Below are 11,886 nucleotides of genomic sequence, written 5' to 3' on the forward strand. Positions count from 1 at the left end.
GCTGTTTTCCAGGGAAGGTGGGACCTGTACAGAAGAGATGATTTGTACCTGAGCTTGTGGGGGGGGGGGGGGTGAGAGGGTGTAGTTCTAATATCCTAGCAGAAAAGTTTGCTAGTGCTGCTCTGTTGGGTTTAAACTAGAGTTGCAGGGGGATGGGAACCAGAGTTCCAGAATGGTTAGTGAAGAGGTTGTGGAGACATGTTGTTAAGACCTCAAACAAAGTCAGGAATCAAAAGGCTGAGCATGGTGTGACTAATGTCCTGAGCAGGGGCCCTACATGGGGGTGTGGGGTTTGTCAAGAAGGTTCAGTCACTGCCACTCTCTGGCTTCTCCCACAAAACCAAAATCGAAAATGGCAGACATAGGTCTGAAGGCGTTACATTTGAATGTGAGCATTATACGGAATAAGGTCAATGAACTGGTACCACAGTTACAGATTAGCATGTATGATGTTGCAGGCATTACTGAATCATGGCTGAAAGAAGATTATAGCTGGGAACTTAATGTCCAAGGATATACATTGAATTGAAAGGACAGACAGGAAGGTGGAGAGGGTAAAAATCCTTGATGGGAGTTGCATACGCATCCCAAACAGTAGTAAGGATGTGGCTTACAAATTAAAATGGGAGATAGAAAATGCATGCCAGAAGGGCAATGTTACAGTAGTCATGGGGCCTTCAATATGCAAGTAGATTGGGAAAATCAGGTTGGTGCTGGATCACAAGAAGGGGAATTTCTAGTGTGCCTACAAAATGGGTTTTTACAGCAGCTCATGGTTGAGCCCACGAGGGGATCAGTTATTCTGGATTGGGTGTTGCGCAATGAACCAGAATTTATTAGTGAGCTTAGGGCAAAAGAATCATTAAGGACCAGTGATCATAATATATTCAAATTCACACTGAAATTTGAGAAGGAGAAGCTAAAGTCAGAGGTATCTGTATTACTATGGTGTAAAGGGAATTACAGAGGCATGAGAGAGGAGTTGGCCAAAACTGATTGGAAAAGAACACTGGCAGGGATGATGGCAGAGCAGCAATGGCTGGAATTTCTAGAAGTAATTTGGAAGGCATAGGATATATATCTCCCAAAGAGGAAGAAGTATTCTAAAGGCAACCATGGATAACGAGAAGTGAAAATCAACATACAAGCCAAAGAGAGGGCATTTTTACTGGCAAAGTTACTAACACGATTAGTACATTGGCTGAATGTTAAGAGGCAGCAAGTGGGAATAAAAGGATCCTTTTCTGGTTGGCTGCCAGTGACTAGTACAGGGGTCAGTGTTGGGACCTGTATATAAATTATTTAGATGGTGGAAAGATAGCTTTGTTGCCAGTTTTGCAGATGATATGAAGATTGGTGGAGGGCCAGGTGGTGTTGATGAACAGTTAGGCTGCAGAAGGACTTAGACAGACTAGGAGAATGGGCAGGAAAGTGGCAAATGAAATACAAATTTGAAAAATGCATGGTCAAGTACTTTGGTGGTAGAAATACATGTGCGGGCTATTTTCTAAATGGGGAGAAAGTCCAGGAATCTGAGATGCAAAGGGACTTGGGAGTCCTTGTGCAGAACACCCTAAAGGTTAATTTGCAGGTTGAGTAGGTGGTGAGAAAGACATGCCATGTTATCATTCATTTCAAGAGGTCTAGAATACAAGATCAGGGATGTGATGATGAGGCTTTATGAGGCACTGGTGAGGCCTCACCGTGAGTATTGTGAACAGTTTTGGGAAGCCGTGCTGGCATTGGAGAGGGTCCAGAGGAGGATGATTCCAGGAATGAAAGGGTTATCATATGAGGTACGTTTGATGACTCTGGGTCTGTACTCGCTGGAGTTGAGAAGGATGAGGAGGGATCTCATTGAAACTTTTCAAATGTTGAAAGCCTAGACAGAGTGGAAGTGGAAAGGATGTTTCCCTTGGTGGGAGAGTCTAGGACAAGAAGGCACAGCCTCAGGATAGAGGGGTGCTCTTTTCAAACAAAGATGCAGAGAAATTCCTTTAGCTAAAGGGTAGTGAATTTGTGGAATCCATTGCCACATGTAACTGTGGAGGCCAGGTTGTTGGGTATATTTAAGGCAGATATTGATAGGTTCTTGATTGCAGATGAACCCAATCTCTTCTAATATTTCAAACCCAGGAATCAGTCAAGTAAACTTTTGTTGCACTTCCTTCATGGAAGTAACATCTTCATAGAAATAACCCATGAAATAAGATGTTATTTCCATGAAGGAAGTGCAACAAAAGTTTACTTGACAGATTCCTGGGTTGACAGGTTTGAAATATTAGAAGAGATTGGGCAGGTTCGATCCATATTCACTGGAGTTTAGAAGAATAAAAGGACGAGGCTTGTTATGATCTTGCACTTTAAGTGCATGACTCTTTCTCTGTAGCTTTACACTTTATTCTGCATTGTTATTGCTTTGCCTTGTTCTACCTCAGTGTACTGTTATGATTTGATCTGCATGTAAGATGAGCTTTTTACTGTATCTTGCAGCATGTGACAATAATAAACCAAGCCAATGCAATAATTGTGACCTTCTCAGGTTGGCAATCATGACTAGTAGTGTACTGCATGAATATTTGCTTAGGACTTGACTATTTATAATTTCAATCAACAATTTGGCTGAGGAGTTCAAATATACTATTTCCAAGTATCCTGACCTCATGAAACAAAGTAGGAATGCAAGTTATGATAAGGGTGTAAAGAAGCTTAAAGAATATATAGACAGGCTAAAATTAACAAGCTAAAGGAATAAGACACAGCATAGGCAATGATATAAAATAATGAAAAATGATTGAAAAAAACTGAAATGTAGGGCATTTATTAAATGATTAACCATTACAAAATATTGATATTCAAAGCGACCCAGGTATCCTTATAAAGTAGTTATCAAAAACTAATGCACATGTGTAGGTGTCTGAACATAGACATTCCCAGCACATTACAGGCTCTTCGGCCCACAATGTTGTGCCAACCGTTTAACCTACTCTAGAAACTGCCTAGAATTTCCCTACCGTTTAGCCTATTTTTCTAAGCTTCATGTATCTATCTAAGAGTCTCTTAAAGGACCCTACCATATCTGCCTCCACCACCATCACCAGCAGCCCATTCCCCACACCCACCACTCTCTGTGTGGAAAAACCTACCCCTGTCATCACCTCTGTACCTATTTCCAAGCACCTTAAAACTATGCCCCCTCATGTTAGCCATTTCAGCCCTGGGAAAAAGTCTCTGGTTATCCACACGATCAATGCCTCTCATCATCTTATACACCAGTGTCAAGACTGTTGGAAGGTAAATAGTATATTGGCCAGTGTTGCTTGAAGAGTGGAGTACAAAAGAAAGGATGTTAATGTAGTGAAATCATAACTGGAGTATTATATAAATCTTGTATTACTTCAGGAAGGATGAAGTTGTTTTGTAGCAAGTGAATATTTACCGGTCTGTCTCCTGGGATGGTGAAACTATCATGCGAGGAGTGATTGCATGGGCAAAGTCTTTATTGTCCAGAGTTTTGAAGAATGTCCGGTGACATATGCAAACTTCTTAAAGGGATTGACATTGTAGATATAGACAGGATGTTTCACCTGGAGTCCAGAAACTGGAGGTCACAAGGTATGCAAATTAGATCTGAAATGAGACACTTCTGAAGGTGGGTGGATCCTTGGGATTCATTCAAAATAGAGGTCAAATAGATTTCAGTCTATTTTGCATAGACTCCTGCCGTATATAGGAGTGGTGCAGTTAAATGCTGTAGACATCATCTTGTCAAAGAAGACTTGAGAGGTCAGAATGCCTCCTGTTTCTATTAATTATACTCTAGTGGTAACATTTCTGACTTTGTACAAAAGAGCAAAGTGTTTTCATAATTTTCAAATTTTGTTTTAGATTATTAGCACCTCCATTTTCAAATTCTTAAATATTCTTTTTAACTATTACATGATAAGGAATAGTGACATGCGATGTGTGTCCCAAGAGTGGGCTGGTGTAATGTCACAAATTAAGTTTGAGGATAGTGCTTTGAAAATTCTCATGATTTTTGTTACCATGGTGGCAACAGGAAATTAGCCCTTCGAGGTTTGTTCTTTCAGTAGTTTGTCTATTTTGATTTCAGTAATATAATTGATATTCCAGTAGAATGGAAAGCTGTGACTAAACCCTCTAACATGCACCAACTTTCCATTGGTTTATGGCCAGAATGGAACTCTGCTTAATGTTTTGTGTTAGCACTATGTACCCCCACTTGTCAACCTGTAACACTACACTCAAAGTTAGGTTGCTTCTTTGAAAAGAACAATTTTACACAGTAGTTATATCAGAATTGTTGTGCATTATCACCAATCACTGGTTTATTGCTGAAAGATGCTTCTGTGATAGCTAACATGAGCCTGCAGGAATATGTTTTCTTTACAAAGCTTCTGCCAGCAACAACTTGCTTGTTAAATTGTGCAGTTTAGGATAGCAAAAAAAAAACTAAATGTGAACAGGATTGGTTCAAAGTGAAAGGCCAGCTGGAACAGTATGATGGCTGCAATTGCTAAACCATTGCTGCTGTTCTGGGACATAATTCCAGCTAGTCCTTGTGCTCTTTTTAAATTCTTACCACTATCAAAGGTTAAACAAGGTAGAGGATACTCAGTAGATCAGAAGGTATTGCAAGGTGTGGATGAACTGAGGGACATCTAAGTGATTATCCACAGGCCATTAATGTTCAATAAAATAATTGAAAAAGGTACATGGGACACTTTCTTTTGTAAGCTGTAATATCGTATACCACAGCAGAAAACTTATACTAGAATCATAAATGACACAACATGAGTGTTGTAGAACATTTTGCTTAAAGCATTGTACAGGAAGGTGGGATGAACCGGGGGGATACAGAGGAGATTTGAGAATGTTGACAGGAATGGAAAACCTCAGCTATATGGAAAGATTAAGTTTACTTTATGTGGAATAATGGGGGCTGAGGGGAAATTTATTTGATGTAATTAAAGTGAGAGTAAACTGGAAGGGCCTGTTTCTTAAAGCAAACTTGTTAGAACCAGTCACAAACAAGAGAAAATCTGAAGATGCTGGAAATCTGAGCAACACGCACAGAATGCTGAGATCCTCCGGCATTTTGTGTGCGTTGTTAGAACCAGATGCATTTTCTTAAACTAATTGATGAATTAGAAAAGAGGCGAGGGAGCAAAAAAAAGTCACAGAAGATGTCAGGAGTCTGGAACTCACTGTCTGAAACGATAGTAGAGCAGGGGTTCCCAATGAGCTTTGTACCATGGACCCCTACCATGAAGCAAGGGGTCCATGGAGTAGAGGCAGAAACTCTCATCATGTTTAAAAGGTACTTGGATGTCTTCTTTTAGGGCTTCTGATCTGGTGCCAGGAGTGGTCAGGTTTGGTAGCTTTTTTTCACCCAACTTGAATGTAATAGAATGAATCATGGGCATCTCTGATCTGAATGTTCTGATTCTTTGAAATTAACATCAAATAGTAAAATTTCATTTGGAGTCACCATAAGTAAAAGTAACCCATCATAAGAAAAGGGTGAGATGAAGGTTAACCACTTATATCCAGGGATTTAGATTAATATATGCAGAATATGTCTGTTGCATTTTGCTTAGCAGCATCAGGCGTTTGGCCACCCCGTAGGATATTTCATTTGGTCTTTCATAGTAAATTGAAAACATGATTTGAAAATTAATATCAGTGCAGATGTTTTCCAGGGACTGGAGAATCTGCTTATGAGAAGTAGGTGTGAATTTCCAAGTCAAGTGAATAACCCAGAACATGTAGAAATGGTGAGAAAATAAATGGTCCAGCACATAATTTTGCATACCTCACCTTACCACCCCACTATCCTCCACATCTAGCACCTAATTCTCAGTAACCTCCACCATCTCCAAAGGGATCCCACCACCAAGCACATCTTTCCCTCCACCACACATTCCATTTTCCACAGGGATTACTCCCTACTGGACTTCCTTGTCCACTTGTTCCTCCCAGTGATCTCCCTCCTGGTACTTACCTTTGCAAGTGGATCAAGTGCCACACCTGCCCCTAAACCACCTCCCTCACTACCATTCAGGGCCCCAAAGAGTCCTTCCAGGTGAGGCAACACTTCACTTGTGAGTCTGTTGGGGTCATCTACTGTATCTGGAGCTCCCAGTGTGGCCTCCTGTTTATCGGTGAGACTTGGTGTAGACTGGGAGACCGCTTCACCAAGCACCTATGCTTCATCTGCCAGAAAAATTGGGTTCTCCCTGTAGCCACCCATTTTAATTCTATTTCCTACTCCCACTTTGACACGTCCATCCATGGCTCCTCTACTGTCATGATGAGGCCACACTCAGGTGGAGGAGCAACACCTTATTCTATCTGGTAGCCTCCAACCTGATGGCATGAACATCGATTTCTCAAACTTCCAGTAATGGCCCACCCCCTCCTTCCCCCCCCCCCACTTTACCATTCCCCATTCACATTTCCCTCTCTCATCATATCTCTTTATCTGTCTATCACCTCCCTCTGGTGCTCCTTCCCCCTTCCCTTTCTTCCATGGTGTGCTATCCTCTCCGATCTGATTCCCCATCCTCCAGCATTTTATCTCTTTCACCTATCAACTTCCCAGCTCTTTACTTCAACCCCTCTCTGTCTCCTGCTGCCTTGTACTACTTCACCTTTTGGAGGATAGGGCTAGCAAGATTAGGAAACACTGATTTACAAACTGAGACTCCTGTTGGGAAATAAGAAGATGTATGTCTGGTGATCCCTATTTAAAATTTTCTATACCTACAATTTTACAATTGGTTGAATGTAATGATATAATCATTATAATATAATGGATACAATCAGCAAAATGCTCAAAATGTTTTTAGACTTGTGAAATATATTTATGTGCTCAAAATTTGCAATATTCAATTGAATTAAACTAGGATGTGGGCAAAGTTGATGGAGAAAGCTTTTCCAATTGGCAAAGGGTTGTGAACCGGAACACATAGAAGGAGACAATGGGCAAAAGGATCAATAGTGTCCTGAGGACAAGTTCCTTCTGTACAGAATGTGATTAGGTTCTGGTTTCTAGGGGACAAATGGATGGAAATTCAGTTATGATGTTTACAATGTAACGAGATAAATTAAAAGGGGAGTAAAATATTGTGGATTTGGAAGTGTATTGGGCATTGGGACTTGTTGGATATTTCCTGTACAGATCCATGTGGCCATTTAGAGACCTCCCATGGTGTAAACCTTGGGTGATTCTGTAAAAAAAAAAAATACCAGAAGGAAAGGTAACTGGCTGGCATTGAGGAGAATGCAAGTTAGAACTTAATACTGAAGAAATGAAAGAAATAAAATTTTAATTTCCCTCGTGTGAAGCATTGTGGAGATTGAGATTTTGCAAATTAGTCATGACATTGCAAAAGGGATAAATATAAGTTTTATTGAGAAACCAAGATGAGTATGCAGGGTTTAGAGAATGCCAAATGTGAAAAAGATAAATGAGAATTGAAGTCAAATTAGAATCAAGTGATTAGTTGAAGAAGAGTTTGAGAAAGCTAAGTGGGACCATGAGATACTGTGATTTAAAGCTCGTGGAAAGAACAGTTTTCAAATTAAAATGTGGGGCATCAGACAGAGAAAGTAAAAATTACAATATAGTCTAAAAAAGAAAATTAAAAAACAGAGTTAGCCACCAACCTTTTAGAAGTTTTGGTGAAGGCTGTTTTTTTCAAATCCACATGAATGATGTTTGAGTTGCTGATATATTCAGTTGATTAACATAGAAGCATTTTCAAATTCTGGTATTGCTGCTTCTAATAGCAAAATACTTAATGTGCTCTAAATCTAAAGTGAAAGTGGAAAGTGCTGGGAATGCAGCTCAGTCAATATCTGCAAAGACAGAGAAAACTGTTAAGTTTTTCATCCTTGGCTTACCAACCAATATTGGGAAAAAAGTTAGTAATCAAACAAATTATAAATCACAGAGAAAATAGCAGAGAATCCTGTTTGGATAGGGATTGAGGAAAGTATGGAGAAAATAAAAGAGATAGCCTTTGCTATGGGGTGAGAATAAGAGAGACAGATGATACAGGTGTTAATGATGGCAGTTAAAAGGAAGTGGCATGGTAGCTTAGCAGCTAGTGTACGGTTCAATTCCCTTCACAGCCTGTAAGGAGTTCGTACATTTTCCCTGCGAATGCATGGGAGAACATTTCACTGTATGTTTCGATCTGCGTGTGCTAAATAAAGCCAATCTTTAATCTTTAAAGATGTGTCCTGAGGAGGTGTTAATTCAAGGAGAAGAGTAAGATCACAATTCTTCCTCTGATCACAGAGTGTGCACGGTCTGAAGGATGCTGGCATATTACTGGGACAGGTTTGGATGAGTGAAGACAGCTTTTAAAAGACAGGGATAGAAGTAAACCCAATCATGAAAACAAGTGTTACAATGTACTCCATTTGTACCACGTGGAAAAAAATATCGGGTGTAGTCTGTAGATAATTTGAGAGATAACATTTCTCATAAATTTAGAAAGAGCATTCAAATTATAGATAGATAGGAAAGACACACATTCCTCCTGAGGGAGAAATTGAACAGCCAGAATTTTCCAGAAACTGAAATGTAAGAAAGATGAAAGTGACAGTAAAGAACAAGGTAAATCCAAAACCAGTGCATTTCATTTGAGTTTTTAATGCTGCTGAGTGTCCTGAGGCACTTTAGATCTGTGGAATGGGCTGACATGAGCAAGAACAGCAGGGAGAATCAGACACACACATCTGGAGAATAATTGGAGGAACATTACAAACAAATGTCTTGCAGTTGAAGGAGCAGATAATCTCATTAGCCTGGCAAAAATAAAATCTCATGATTATTTGAGAAGAATAGATCATTTAGAAGAAAGTCCTATGGCAGGGTCATTGAAATTAAGAGGCGAAATAAGCAGAAATGATGATTAGATTCAAGACTTGGAGTTGACATTTTGATATAGTTGGGCATGTTTGGTATAGAACACTTGTGTGCTGCTGAGCATCAGACTTGAAAATAACTGCATCCTTCGACAAAAAACAACTCTCATTTTTCTGCTTTAATAAAAACAAGGCAGGAGCTGACGAGTTTCATAATCAATGGCCTCTGCTGGAGATGAAGACCATGGAAACAAGATAATTTCCTTGTATAATAATTGGGTTATATTAAAATCAACACTGTAGTGATCAAAAGAGATGAAAATATAGTACTTGTACAATATTATTTAAAATGCAAGCACAGAAAAATAACCACCAGTTCTAAATCAGAGAAGAAAATAAAGCAAATCCTGAAAAGTAGATGTCCTCAAGCATATATTATCCAGCCTTCTGGATTTGTGATTTATCTCCCATGAATGAGCCAAGCAAATTATGTAGAAACAAAGAAATTGCAACCAAGCTACAAATATTAATAATAATCACTTGATAATGCATTCTTCTTACATGGAAAAACAAAATAATTAGACAAAGAATGAGGAAAATAGTGAAAATGTGGGTTGAATAGTTTACTTTGATTTTTATGTGACTTGCTTCCAAAGCAGTGGTTTGCTTTGAGACAGCAAAAATTAATTAATCTATTTTTATGTGACTCTGGGTCAAGAATATCTATACTCTGACTAGTTTACTATCATAAACATTCTTTGCACAGAGACCATTCAGTTCCCCTTTCCATGTGGCCCAACAAGTTACAAACTTTCCTTTACTCTATTAGTATGTTCCAGCAATGGGTTCATAGCCTTTCTCAAAGGTAGAGCATTCTAAGGAAGATAAACCCAACCTATCCAATTTCTCCTCATAACTGAGATGCTCCATTCAATGCAATATTGTGATGAATCTTCTCTACACTCTTTCCAGAGCAATCACACTCTTTGTAACTGTCTCAGAGACATGTTTTGTTGAGATGTTTATTTTAGATGTTTCTTTCATAAATTCATGATTTTTAAAAATCTTATAATAATGTTTGATTAAAAAATTTTTGCTTTTTATGTAAGGTTTTATTTAAAGTAGCGTATAATGGTCACATGACCAGAGTTTAATAAGAGCATGACTGTGGCATTATGGGTCAGAACCAACATGGAAGCAGAGAAAGTCACATGGCCCTAAAATAACCTTATTCTGCATGTGGTCCAAGAGACGCTCACGATAATTGTTTTTATTTGTTTTATATTGTGTATAATATTGTTGATGTGCTTTTACATGGACAGTGTGATACATTTTTAGTGATTTTATTTGATTTCAGCACACTTCTGTTGTGCTAACGTGTTTTGGGCCTGTTTATCGGCAGACACTAGCCTGAGAGACTTTAAAAAACTGAGAGATGTATGTTTCAAACCTTTTGAGTCTTTTCTTGTAATTTTCACAGTGTCTGCTGAAGAAAAAGAGAAATAGAAATAAATCTTCAAGGACATCTGTATGTTGCATGGCCATTATTTCATTGGGCCAGTTCAGTTACACTCTTTCGATACTGATGTAACCAAAGCTGATCTCAATATTCTAGATGCAGTCTCACCAGTGTTTTATGAATTATATGCCATAATTTCTCTTGCTGTTTTATTCATTTCCCTGGCTATTAAGTCCTGTATGCCTTTTTCACCATTTTCTCCAGCTATGCTGCTACTTCAAGTGATCTTTGGATTTGTACACAATGGTCTGTTTATCAATGGAATCTGAATCAGGTTTAATATGAATGGTATATGTCATGAAAGTTATTGTTTTATGGCAGCAATACATTATTTTTTAAACAAAGTATAAATCTGTACATATAACAAATTAAATAAATAGTGCAAGAAGAGAGCAAAAAAAGAAAAAATTGAGGTAGTGTACATGGCTTCATTGTTCATTTAAAGGGAAAGAAACTGTTTTTAAAATGTTGAGTACATGCCTTTTGGCTCCTGCACCACCTCCTGTACCACCTCACTGAGAAGAGGGCATGTCTTGAGTGATAGGGATCCGCAATGATGGATGCAGCCCTTTTGAGGCATTGCCTTTCGAAGATGTTCTCTATGCTGAGAAGCAAGCGCCCATGATGGAGCTGGCTGAGTTTGCATCTACGATCATGTGCAGTGGACTCTCCATACCAGATAGTGATGCAACCAGTTTGAATGCTCTCCATTGTACATTTGTAGAAATTTGCAAGAGTATTTGGTGACATACCAAATCTCCTCAAACTCCTAATGAAATATAACCACTAATGTGCCTTCTTTGTAATCGTATCAATATGTTGGGCCTAGGAGAGATCTTCAGAGATAATGACACACTGGAACTTGAAACTGCTTATCCTTTCCACTGCTAATCCCTCTATGAAACCTGGAATGTATTCCCATGAATTTCCCTTCCTGAAGTCAACAATCAATTCCTTGGTCTTACTGACATCAAGTGCAAGGTTATTGTTGTGACACTGCTCAACCAGCTGACTTAGCTCACTCCTGCACGTCTCCTCGTCACCATCTGAAATTCTGGCAACAATAGTTGTGTCATCAGCAAGTTATAGATTGTGCTTGAGCTGTCCCTATTCCACATATATATTCCACTATATATACTCTCTATATGGGTATAGAGAGTAGAGCAGATGGCTAAGCACGCACCCTTGTCAAGTGCCAGTGTTGATTGTCAGTGAGGTGGATCTGCACTGTGTTCTCCCAATGAGGAAGTCAAGCATCCACTTGCAGGGGGGTACAGAACCCCAGGTTTGAACCTTATTAATTAATACCAATGGTATGATGGTGCTGAATGCTAAAGTGTAATCAATAACCAGCAGCCTGATGTAGGTATTACTCGTGTCCAAATGATCCAAGGCTGAGTAGAGAGCCAGTGAGACTGCATCCACTTTACACCAACTGTGGCATTAGGCAAATTGCAGTGGATCCA

Source organism: Hypanus sabinus, chromosome 4 (genome assembly GCF_030144855.1).
Source record: "Hypanus sabinus isolate sHypSab1 chromosome 4, sHypSab1.hap1, whole genome shotgun sequence".
Taxonomy (NCBI): domain Eukaryota; kingdom Metazoa; phylum Chordata; class Chondrichthyes; order Myliobatiformes; family Dasyatidae; genus Hypanus; species Hypanus sabinus.